This window comes from Protomyctophum bolini (assembly GCF_963924005.1).
Source record: "Protomyctophum bolini genome assembly, chromosome: 8".
Lineage (NCBI taxonomy): Eukaryota > Metazoa > Chordata > Actinopteri > Myctophiformes > Myctophidae > Protomyctophum > Protomyctophum bolini.
The window spans coordinates 24,082,569-24,095,464 of NC_137869.1; positions in this window are offsets into that span (position 1 = coordinate 24,082,569).

Below are 12,896 nucleotides of genomic sequence, written 5' to 3' on the forward strand. Positions count from 1 at the left end.
GAGACCTAGCAGATCATGTCTGTCTGTCTGTGTGTCTGTCTGTCCCGCTGTTACACCACCTGCCCGCCACCAGAGGGCGCAGCTGTATCACACACAAAACACACACACACACACACACACACACACACACACACACACACACACACACACACACAATTCAATTCAAAGGTCTTTATTGGCATGAGAAAACATACGTTTACATTGCCAGAGCAGAAAGAACAATACAACAATACAGCAATACAATAAAAACACAAATTATGTACATTTGGTCAGAATCTTCAATAGATCAACTTCTATGTACCAAGATCACTCGATGCAGGTATAGTGCAGGAATATACACAATGATTAGTCTTTAGGGTGGTTGTGTTCCATTTGATATCCTTCTCCTATCACAGCAACTCACAAATCTTGCTGCTGTGTTTGCACATTGTTGTACTTCGCCCAGCAGATATGGGAGTTTTTTGTCATTGGTCATGTTTTCAAAATCTCTGTGTGTGGTTGTAATCTGTGGGAAGTATGTGTCTCTGATGTCTTGGTACAATGGACAGATGGTTAGGAAGTGTAGCTCGGTTTCCACTTAATTTAGTGTGCAGTGGGTGCATAGTCTGTCTTCTCTCGGAATACAGGTCTGCCTATGACGGCCTTTCTCGATCGCGAGACTGTGCTCACTGACACACACAAAAAAATCTTTAAAAAACCCAAATATGTACGAGCTGCGTTCGCTTCCCGCGTTTGCGCGTCTTACTTGTTAGTTAATGTAGGGTCAAAATTATTTTAACCACTTTATCCATATTTTATACGTTGGCTATACAAAAATACTATAGCAGATAAGCTCACATCACTTCTCTATGTGATCTATTATTTATGTGATAATTTGTGCAAATCTTATATACAAATTATTGCACGCTCGCACGCACGGACGCAAACGTCAATTAAAATAATAAAGTCCATACATGGGCATTGCCAGTGGTTTGAGTATGCAGGGCAAAGTACTGTTACTAACAATTTACTTTGATTACAAAAGAACCTCTTGCAGTTTGAGACATATGCAGAGCCTATTTTATATTCATATGAATACTTTAAAAGGAGAACAAAGATTAGAGACGGAAATCATTTCTGCTGAGTGCTGCCAAAATATCTTATTAATGTGTTTACATGCACACTAATATGCAGATTAGTGGGAATAATGAGGTTAAGGCAATAATGTGACTGAATAGTGTATATACAGGCATGGCACAACATGTTACACAATTACAGCACCTTTCCAACAAAAACATATATCATGGAAAAGTTGGTTTATTTCCATACTTCCATTCAAAAAGTTTAACTTTCATAGATTATAGATTCAACGGAAATTTCAAGTATTTATTTGTTTATCTTTACACAATTTTGGCTTCCAGCTCATAAAACCCAATAAAACAGAATTAAAAAAAATCTGAATACTGTGAAGAAATCACCATTTACTTTTTGCAGAGCATGAATGTTTTAATCTGAATGCCACATTAAGAAATTCGGATCGCAGCATCAAAACATGGTAGGCCTACTTTCAAAACAGAAATGTCAATCTTCAATACACTCTATACGCCATGGCATTGAGGCAATCAGCCTGTGGCATTGCTCGGGAGATATGGAAGCCCAGGTTTCCTTGATGTTTGCGATCAGCTCTTCTTTGTTTTTGGGTCTGGTGCCCCTCATTTTCCTCTTGACAAAACCACATAGATTCTCAATGGGGTTTAGGTCCGGCGAGTTGGCTGGCCAGTCAAGCACTGTGATGGCATGGGCATAAAACCAGGTTGTGGTGCTTCTGGTGGTATGGGCAGGGGCAGGGGGCAGGGGCCAGGTCCTGCTGGAAGATGAAATCTGCATCTCTATACAGATCCTCAGCAGAAAGAATCATGAAGTCCTCTAAAACATTCTGGTAGACTGTTGCGGTGACCATGGATTTAAGAAAGCAGAGTCAGTCATGATTCGGGGTCCATTGTCCAGTGCAGGTGTTGGTAATGTTAAGAGTGAGTACAGACGAGGACCAAAATGCAGGCGACAGCAGGCAGAGCAATAAACTTAGAAGGATTTATTAAATAAACTGAGGTTCTTCCATAAACAGGGCAAAGAAGGCAGGAAACATCACAGAAAACATACAGGAACTCACCCAACAGGGAACTACGAACCATCAAGAACACAATTCAAACACAGGACTTAAATACACACAGGATAACAGGGCACAGGTGGAACCAAAATACAATCAACACTAGGATAGGCTGGGGGACTAAAAGGACACAGGTGGAAACACTGACAAATTACAAGGTAGGTTAGACAAGGTAACTAACAGTAACTGGAAGACAGGAAACACTAAGAACAATACTACAAAATAAGATACATAAAACTAAGGCAACAACAGAGTAACAGAAAACCAAAACCAAAGAGAAACAGTCAGGAATACAAGAGCAAATACATAAACAAAACATACTGAAATCAGTAAAATGACAGAAATACATATTAAAGTCCAAAATCTAAATAAGGACAGTCAAAGTTCACGGTCCGAGGAGCGGACCGTGACTGACAGGTAAACTCCTAAAATTACAGCAGAAGCAGTCCCTGATTTAAACCATACCCCAATTTAAACCATACTGTACCTGATTAAAACCACACCTAATTTAAACCTATACCCTGATTGACCAAACCCTGATAAAAAAAGAAAGAAAAAGCATATATTATATATATATATGTGCATGAAGCAGAATATTGCCAGGAGGAACTTGAGTCCAGCAGTAACCACTTTCTTTTCAGAAGTCATATATTTTTTCAGACTTTCGGAAATAAGGGAAGGCATTCCTTATAACCCTATTTAATTCTGTCTCATTTTGCCTAGCCTCCAGGACAATGTAAGTGAAAAGTGGCTCATCTTGCCACACTCTCCCCTACTGTAGATACTGTACACGCTGAAAAATGTAAGGCCTTCCAAGCATTTCCTCTCTACAGCTTTGCTAAATAGGAAAAGAAAATCATACTTTTCTGTCAGATAATAAATCATGTGTTAAAGGTTGTATAGACAACTTTATATCTCTATTTTTGGCCTTTTTCCCCTCTATCTCCCCCCATTTTGTGATGCTGGGGTGATTTCCTGCAGACAGACACTCTCCTTTTGGCTTCCTCTGGGTGTTTATATCCACTAGTGTTTGCAGCCGGGACGCCTCGAGGGTGTATCCTAGTAGTGTGTGGGAGAGGAGGGGGTTTGTGGGGGAGTGGGGCAGAGAAACGTGATGTGATGTATAATATATATCATATTTCCCCTAAAATGTTTTACCAACATTGTTCATGTGAAATAGTATGTTTATGATTATTTATTGAAATTATGGGACAAAAATCGGATCGCAGCAGCTGATTGGCCATCAGCCCGTCACTCGACAGCGTCAAACAACAAACATGGCTTCCCCCACTGTGATAACTCACGACCGTATCAATTAATTGACTATTAAATCTATCGGCTATTAAATCGACCTACTAAATAGTTTCTTTACATAAAATAGTTTCTTTATATATTTTACCGCTTTTGTTTACATGCTAGTAGCGCTCGTTGACTGTGTTTGTTTGGTTAGCAACCGGGTTAGATTAGCCATAGCCACATGATTGACAACAACGTCATCTGCTTTCCTACTATTCTGATTGGTTGGTATGAACCAATCGCCGAAGACTGCCGCTTTGACAACACCCATTCCAGAAACTGCTGCTGTTTGGAGGGCTTTCTGTCTGAGTGTCAGGCTACATTAGGACAGATGGTGGAGATGATTGATTGATTGATTTATTGATTCATCCTCTCCACTGACCGTTTTAGGCTTTGTTATATGCAGAGCAGACATATTGGCAGACATCCTTCGCCATCATCTAACCATGACTCACCTTATAGTCTGCTGTTTGAGAGGCCCCATTAACATTGACCTGGGAATGAACTGAGCATGCTAACAATGGCAGCCCAGACATATAGAGCACAGTGCAGATTAATCTATTATTCATGGTCTTCCTTTTTGCTGCATGTTTTTGCTGAACTATTGAACTAAGGCACCCCGTGACACATTTGAAGCCTTCAACTTCAGAACAAACTATCCAACTTCTCATAAACACTTTTGGTGCAAATCAGACACATCATCGGCGAGCCGGGGTTGATACAGGCCTTTATCCTAGCTGGTTTTGGATCCGCAACCCTAGGAATCGGATCCAACATTGATGAAACCGTTCCATCACATTTGGAACGCTTTCCAGAGCCTGTTAATCGGAACTGGCATGCACGTGGACTTCACGACACGTTCTGCTATGCATATAGGAGTTCTGGGAAAAAGTGGGGAGGGGGATTTCTTTTCTCCAGCTATACAGTTGTAGCTTTGTAGCTTTGCATCTGGACGTTGAACCCAGCTCATACAGCTTCAATTTATTGCTTTGTATCTTTTGCAGCAGCTACAAATGTTGGATGTAGCTTTGTATCTTCATGTTGCTGGCTTACATTGACAATGAATGTTAGACTGTATCTTTGCATCAGCAAACGCCATCAGCACAACGCAGGCAGGTTGAAGACAAACGCAGTGGTTCGCCAACTCTTGCGAGTTAAATATGTCTATATTTAACCCCTTTTTGAACAAATATGACAGAGACCCCCATAATAGAAGATTTCCAATGGTGTGGCTCTATAAAGTAGCCGTTATTCTCAACCTTTTTTCCATTTCAAGGACCTCCAGTCCAGTTTGATATGCACTACTAGTGACTAGACCATTGATTTGATAATATATATTTTTTGAGGGCGCTAGCTTTTGAACATTACGTCATGGCAACCAGCCAACCAGCCAATGATCTTTGACCTTTAATGTTTGTTTTAGGGCACTAAATGACGACGTAAGACGTTAAGGCGTTATGTGTCCGATATAAATACTCCTCAGTTCACACAAGTGTGATTGTTTTTAGGCTGCATACTTTAGAGATGGGTTCCTATAGCACAGGCTGCCTAAACAACACTGTTTCAATTCCAATATCCAGTGTTTAACTCTGAGAGTGTACAAATGGAAACAAATGCGGGTACATTTGGTTCCGTTTGTCTGGGGACTTAATTGTCATCACCCTCCCTGCATACACTGTGGTGTTGAGTAGACGGGGAGCAGCCAATGGATTTTGTTTCATACACATTATTGTGTGGGTATGTGGGGTGCTTTCGGGTGTGTGCTTGCATGCAAGTGCGTACGGGGGGGGGGGGTTCTCCATGCAATAGGCTCTCCGCTCTCCAGCGTGTGATCGTCTGAGCACTGCATGGTTCTCAATGTACCACCAGGAGGTCCAAATGGACCCTATAACCTTTGTCAAACCATCACTAAACCCGGGTATATTTTACCCAAGTACAGCAATGCATGCAGGCAGGGAAACAAACCTTAAAAGAAATAATCAAAAAATAGTAGCGTAGTAGTAAACGAAGCGAGCTTGCTATTGTTTGAATATGCTTGAAATCTAAAATGGTACAGAGATACAGGGTTACGGGTAATAGGGGTAGAAATCTTAGTTACGTGTCAGTGTCACGCACAGACAATAGCAGATCTGCAAGCACAGCACGTTGTAGCACCAACACATTGCAGCTATGGCTAGTGTGGAGCACAAGCACACGACCAGCCAGGTATGACTGCAGGCTTTATGGGATTGAACGGTTATTATTAAAAGTTGAATTGGGCACTGATGAAGGGCTCCGTACTGATGGCCTACTGGTTAAGGCTACCTAAAGTAACCCCATCTATTGTCACCTGACAGTGAGTCGATTGTTCAATTCCCTAACCATGGCAACCTTTGCTGTGTGTCACAAAATTCTGTACTATAATGTGCACAGTACAGTATGTCTTCACAAGTATAGGAGAGAGAGAGAGAGAGAGAGAGAGAGAGAGAGATGAGTGCCTGATGACAGTATAGCCTCCATCTACTGTATAATTAATTGAGGGAACGAGAGTGTGTGTGACACTGTGTCTCTTGCACACACACACACACACAGTCACCCTGGATGCTTGTTATAGGTGTAGTGAGCTATCTGGGTACCACCCATCCTCTCTTTGCCCGCAGGCATGCCAGGGGCACGGTGGCACCAGGCCATATCCTCAGCCAATCAGCTGCAAGCTGTGAGTGACATCGGTGGTGACGGTGATGCCACTGGTGATGATGACACGACGGCATGTGATCCATTCCCATTCAGGTCATATTCAGTGCCTTGCTCAAAGAAACTCGTTGACACGATGCGTTTGCTGCACAATGTGACTTTCCTCAGTTTCCTGCACTAAGGGGATGAATTGAATCTTGACCATAACGTCAATGACTGATGAAGACCTAGTAGGTCAAAACGTTACAATTTGTTGCCTCTAAATAAAGTAAGTCTCGAAGCTCTACATGTTCTTTCTCTTCCTTAGTCTAAAAAGAATACAACCACCCCCATTGTATAAGTTATATTGTTGCGACCGTAGGTCACAGTTCACTATGAAAACCTGCAAAACCTGTCAGTTCCTCCGACCGTCCTTCATGCCTCGTGACACACTCCATATATGGCCAATACAGAATTAATTCCATATGTTGATCTGACCTCTTCTGACCTCATCAAACCCTGTACAGTCAAGACACTGCCCCCGCTGCCACCCTTAGATCTCCATATATGGAACTGACCTGTTCTGACAATCCATAATTGGATCTGACCTCATCAAACCCTGTACACTCAAGACACGCTCCATATATGGCCATTACAGAATTAATTCCATGTGCTTGGCCTATTGTGAACTTCAGGGAAATGCAATGGTGCACACACCTTAGAGAATATGTAATAGTCATTATCTCCATCACAAACCCAATAAAGTACAACATTATGCATTCATGAATTTAACTGGACTCACTTCAGTGACACAGTGGCCTGCTGAGACTCCAGAGCAGAGGGCTCTCAGCTGGTTGTTACTGCTGCTGCTGCCAAACAGGGACTGAGAGAACAGGCAGCATTATTTTATATACCAGGCCACCGCAATGAGTTGAGTGAGGACAGCAGTGATTGGTGATTGGCAATGAGTACAAGCAGGTGAGGGGGGTGGATCCCATCCATGAGAAAAGGCGGAAGGTTGCTGACTAGATGAGTCTTTTCTACATGTTTATCTGACACATGTCAAAGCGCCAGCGCTCGCCCAGCAGTCAGCCGTCACCCTGCAGGCAGATGCCTGCACGTAACCGAGGTCGCTTCTCGCCCTTGGGGCGTCTTACTGGTACTCTACCTTACAGATTAGAGATTAGACACAATTATATTTTATATAATGCAACAATTTTTTTTTTTCAATTGTTATTTTCTCTTAAAATGACCTGCCCAGAATTGGGACGGGTGCCAGTAGCCTATTGTGGAAAAACAATATAGATTTTTCTTTTTCATGTTTATCACTTCACTCAAATATCAAACTTATTTTGCTGTATGATTGTGTTTTTCACGTCATAAACTTGTGAGTCCGTAGAGAGCCATGTTGTCTTTGCTGTGCTAATGAGATATTGAATGGTGGATTTCTTGGAAAGTGCCAAACTACTGCTAATATTTGTGTTTGTATGTGTGCGTGCGTGCGTGCATTTGTTGAGGGCTTTTATTGCTACAGTAAAGCCAGTGAAAGCATATAAATACATCCAGCCACACTAATTAAAACCCCAGCACCCCATTTATAGTTCCACTTCACACAGGTGTGATTTTTTTCCTCTTGAGGGTGCATGGGAGCCCCTCCAGCAGGGAGAGTGGTTTCACCTAACAGGCTAGGGAGCCCCGCTCAGGTCAACAGAAAATGACCACGGGGCATGGGTTGCCAGGTTTCCAAGTAAAACAATAATTTGAATAATAATAATAATAAATTATAAAAAATAAATATATTTTTAAAATATGAATTAATAAAAAAGCGGTGATCAGTATCGGCCCCCAAAATCTTGACAATTGAATCTTGACAATCAGGTAAAATTTCTTGGCAGATCCTGTGTCGACCTATAGACATGACCTATAGACATCATCATCTAAATGGTGTACACATCTCATCTATTATCTAACAATGTTTACAAAGAATTAGTGTAGTGGAGTAAAAAGTACAATATAGTGGAATAGCTATATGAAGTCTTGATATTGACATACTCAAGTAAAGTAAAACTACCTCAACATTGCACTTAATGACAGTACTTGAGTAATTGTAATTGTAAAACAAAGAAAAAGAGAAAACAGAATAGAATGGCACATGTGTATGTGAGCTCCAGTGGAGAGCCCTCGCTGACAAAACAAGCTTACAAGCTTGCCAAGGTCTCTCTCTCTCTCTCGCTCTCTTGATCTCTGCTTTTGGCAGCTCAGATGCTTTCTTTTCCTTTCCATTGTCTTTGACACAGAGAACAGGAGAGAGTATACCCAGCTGTTGTTCTAACTGTCGGCTGGAAATCTTGTTATTATGTTCAAATGACACACTTCACCCGCCCCTATTGCATATGCATAATGCCCCGACATCCCTCGTAGCCCAGCGCAGTGGTATATCAGTATCGCAACGCGAGGCTACGTGTTAGTGCCTTTCTTTGGTTCAATATATATAACACAGACTGACATAACAAATATAGCTATAGCTATATATATATTATATATAGCTTTGCTGAGATATGAGGTTTTGTGACGGTAACATATGCTCTTGCCATCGACCATGGACGCCAGCCACTCTAAGTAAGACGGTAGCTCCAAGGATGGAGAATTTTTGATGATTCCCCCACACATTTCCCTCTCGTGACGTTCTTTGACGTGACAGAAATGAGCAGGAAATTAAAATGTAATTAAGGGTGTGTGACAGAGAGAGTTTCTTGAGAGGACAGCCTGTATACTGCACGAGAAATTGGGCTGAATAAATCACTTGTCTAATAATACTGCTACCTGTGTGTGTGTGTGTGTGTGTGTGTGTGTGTGTGTGTGTGTGTGTGTGTGTGTGTGTGTGTGTGTGTGTGTGTGTGTGTGTGTGTGTGTGTGTGTGTGTGTGTGTGTGTGTGTGTGTGTGTGTGTGTGTGTGTGTGTGTGTGTGTGTGTGTGTGCATGCCTGCGTGCGTGCGTGCGTGGTCTCACTAAGAATACCTGACTGTACTCACTAGCTATAGTACAGATAGAGCCAGTGGTGGAAAGTATACTTTACTTGACTATTTTTGTGATAATTAGTTTAATACTTGTAATATCTGGTGGAGTGTTAACACGTTATTGAAGAATATTCAAGCAGAGAACCAGCACTACACATCAGTGAGATCACAGCAGCAGACCTCATGGCCTGGCAGGCCCTCAGGGCAGAAGCCTCCAATAAACAACTACCAATCATAGAACAGGATCGATAATGGGATCGTCACCCCTAGTCAGTACCAGCCCTGCAGGCTGCCACAGAACACTGGCTGATGAGAGACTGTGGAAGGTCTCTCCAGCACCAGATCAAGGCCCCATCAGCCGGACAAAGAGAAGCTTCTCATGGTTGCAGTGAGAGGACAGGCTGTTTGCACCGGTTCCTAATCTGTAATGGAATCTGCGAGGCACACAAAAGCTGCTGCAGCAGTTATAAAACATCTCCACTGCACACAAAAGCTTCTGCTTATGAAGAGAAGACACCTGATGAATATGGAATCCATCCATGGGCAAGTTACTCAGACTTCAGTCCTTGAGTCAAATACCGGTAGCCTCGGAAACCCAGACGTTTATATTTCCAGGGATGAAAAAAAAAGTCTGGGTCTGAGTCCACTTCAATTCGGCATAGAGTAGCGCAAACCTTGCTCACTCTCTGCTGATTTCTGATCGTCTGCACCTTTGTAAAATGGACATACACACGCACACATGTACACACACACGCTCCTCTCTCTCTCTGTCGCTCTAAGTAATTAGTCTCATGTCGCGCAGCTGCGCATAGTTTCTCCCGGCGGATCCTGCCGGGAGCTGCCTAAGCCATAAAAAGCATAGGTGAGTTCCAGGCTAAATACCGGTACTCCGGGTCAAAATGTTACTCGACTTACCACTAGTAACTAAAGTTTTCAAATAATTGTAGTGAAGTAAAAGTATAATGTTGCTTTTCCACATTTTAACCACAAGTTCCAGAACCGGCCACAATGCATGCCGGGTAAAAATCTTAAACCGGAATATTGCCCTAAAACTGCTAACAGCTAGTGTGCAGCTCTGTCACAATACTAAGTATATGCAAACGTACAAATGATTACAGCCTGGTCTATTGGAACTGAGGCGCAACGAGATCAATGCAGCCTACAGTAGGAGACGAAGTAGAAGTTCAGCCATGAAATAGTTGCCTCTGTGATGTGGTCGAGTATTGACGATTTTTTACTCAAATAAAGTAAAAGTGCCCCAAAAGTGTACTGTACTTATAGTTACTTTCCACTACGGGGAGGAGGACAGACAAACGTGTGACTGGGTGTTTTTTTCTGCCACGGCTGTGTCTTTATTGATTCTGTCTGAATGCCTCCAGAGAGGTGCTGCCTGCCTGCCTGCCTGCCTGCCTGCTTGCCTGCCTGCTTGCCTGCCTGCCTGCCTGCCTGCCTGCCTGCCTGCCTGCCTGCCTGCCTGCCTGCCTGTCTGCCTGCCTGCCTGCCTGCCTGCCTGCCTGCCTGTCTGTCGTCCTATATCGATCTGTCTATCTGCTAATCCACCAACATGCCCATCCATCCATCCATCCACCCTCTTTTTTATTTATTTAGTATTCTAAGTATTGATCCAGTATGAGCTTTCAGTGGGACATTTGTATGTATTATGGTGAGCAGACTCCTCACTGAAGAAGCTATAGTGTTTTCTAGGATTTAGAACAGTAGTTCTCAAAGGAATTTAATTTAGCCAGGGATCGCTATTTCAAAAATAGCAGATGTTGTACAAGCTTGCATGCAGACGCTTTTAATAGCCATACTTGTTATCCCCGGACCACACTTTGAGAACACATTTTTGAGGGGTTCTCAAAATGGGGATTGGGGACCGCGAGGGGAGAGCCATAGATAGAGTAAGACAGAGTTACGACAACTCATTTCACTTCATGGGGCCAGGCTCTTCTACATAGACTTCTATTGAATGGGGACAACCGGAAGTTTATGGAATGCATTGGAGTCTATGGGCTCGCGCAAGTACATGGACCATGTGAACAGGCTGTTTTCAGCCCCCTCAATGTCGTAACTCTCTTACTCTATTCTTCGTCAGTATATTAGTCAACAAAATTAACACTATAACTCAGAGCTGCATGGGGCTCGTTTCCGTTCGAGCTTTATAGGGACAGTGAGTGAAGAGGGATTCGAGTCGCTTGAATGTAAAACTGCCGTTGGTTTTGTGTGGAAATATTCCCATGTAAGTATATCGTAGGAGTGATGCAAACCAAAATTAAAAACCAAAGGTCTCTAGTAACTAAAGCTGTCAAATAAGCATAGGAGTAAAAAGTACAACATTTTCCTCTGAGATGCCCTGCAGTGGAGCAGAAGTATAAAGTATCACACAAGTATTACAAAACACAAAACATGTAACAAATCAATGAAAATATTTTTAAAAAGTAACTTGAAATTGTACTTAAGTACACTAATTGACTAAATGTACTTACTGTAGTAGTACAGTAAGTGTATGCCAGTGAGTGGGCGGATTCAAAGGTTTGGTGCCAGGCAACCATTGAGTCAGTATACTCCTACACGAGGGGAAGAAATGACTCAAGTAGGATTTGACACCATGAGCGCTACTTCCTCCAAGATGTTCAGCATTCTGACTACAAAAAAACTAAGACCAAGTGATTGCACTGTTGGTATCTATCTCTGTAGCCTATACTTCACTGGTTCCTCACAGAGTAATCTCTTAACGGTACCATGTGTGTTGTGTCCCAGGTTTCCCAGATGAAGTACCTGCCCAACGACTTCTTTCTCTACTGTGAATTCTCGGCCACGTTGCTTGTCTTGTACTGCTCAAGAGTCGGGAAATAAAACAAAATGTTTGTGTGGCGATGCTGTGAACAGGCTACATACAGTCCATCTGGACTCTGGAGTCACAAGTCTTGCATGGTGCCACCTAGGCACGCACTGTTACTGTGATCGCTCGCAAATAAGTCAGCAGTGTGGCCAGCACAAACGGACAGGCAGACAGATGGACGGACGGACGTACAGATCCCTCTCCCCCAGCCATTCTGACCTTCCGGATAAAACACAACACATTTGCGATCTCCCATCACAAATTCTTACATAGGGCATAAGTCGTACTGAATTCCCTACCTAAACATTTTAGATGGCTAAATACTCGGCACAGATAATTATGTAAGAACGGTACGATCTACCAGTGGTGTAAAGAAGTACAATGTTGTATCTTTACTTTAATAGATTATTTCCAATTCCAATTCTCAGTACTTTTACTTCTAATCCACTACATCCCAGAGGCAAATATTGTAATTTTACTCCACTACAATTATTTGAAAACTTTATAGTTTAATACTAGTTACTTAATAGTATAACAAAACTTATATCACCCACTTCAGCTCTATACATTTCGGCCATTTGAAAATAGCAGATCAAGCTCACAAGAACTGTTTTCTAAAGATTGTTTTATACATTTGAAAACTTGGGCCATTCTGCATAATGAGTACTTTCTGCTTTTGGTACCAATATGCCTTTTACTCAAGTCAAGTTTTGAACAGACTTTAACTTTTTTCTACATTGCAGTATTGACACTTTTAAGAAATGTGAATAATACACTGTTTCTGGGAATGTCCCAAGATAGCCAAGTTCTGGTCTTGTGTGACAAAATAATTGAGTTCAATTATGAAGTCTATGATCTGTAAAGATCCTGGGCAATTTGTATTAGGGCTGCCATCCAAATTTGGGGTGCTAGATCATAGAAGGGCTAAGCTACTTAATAAGCT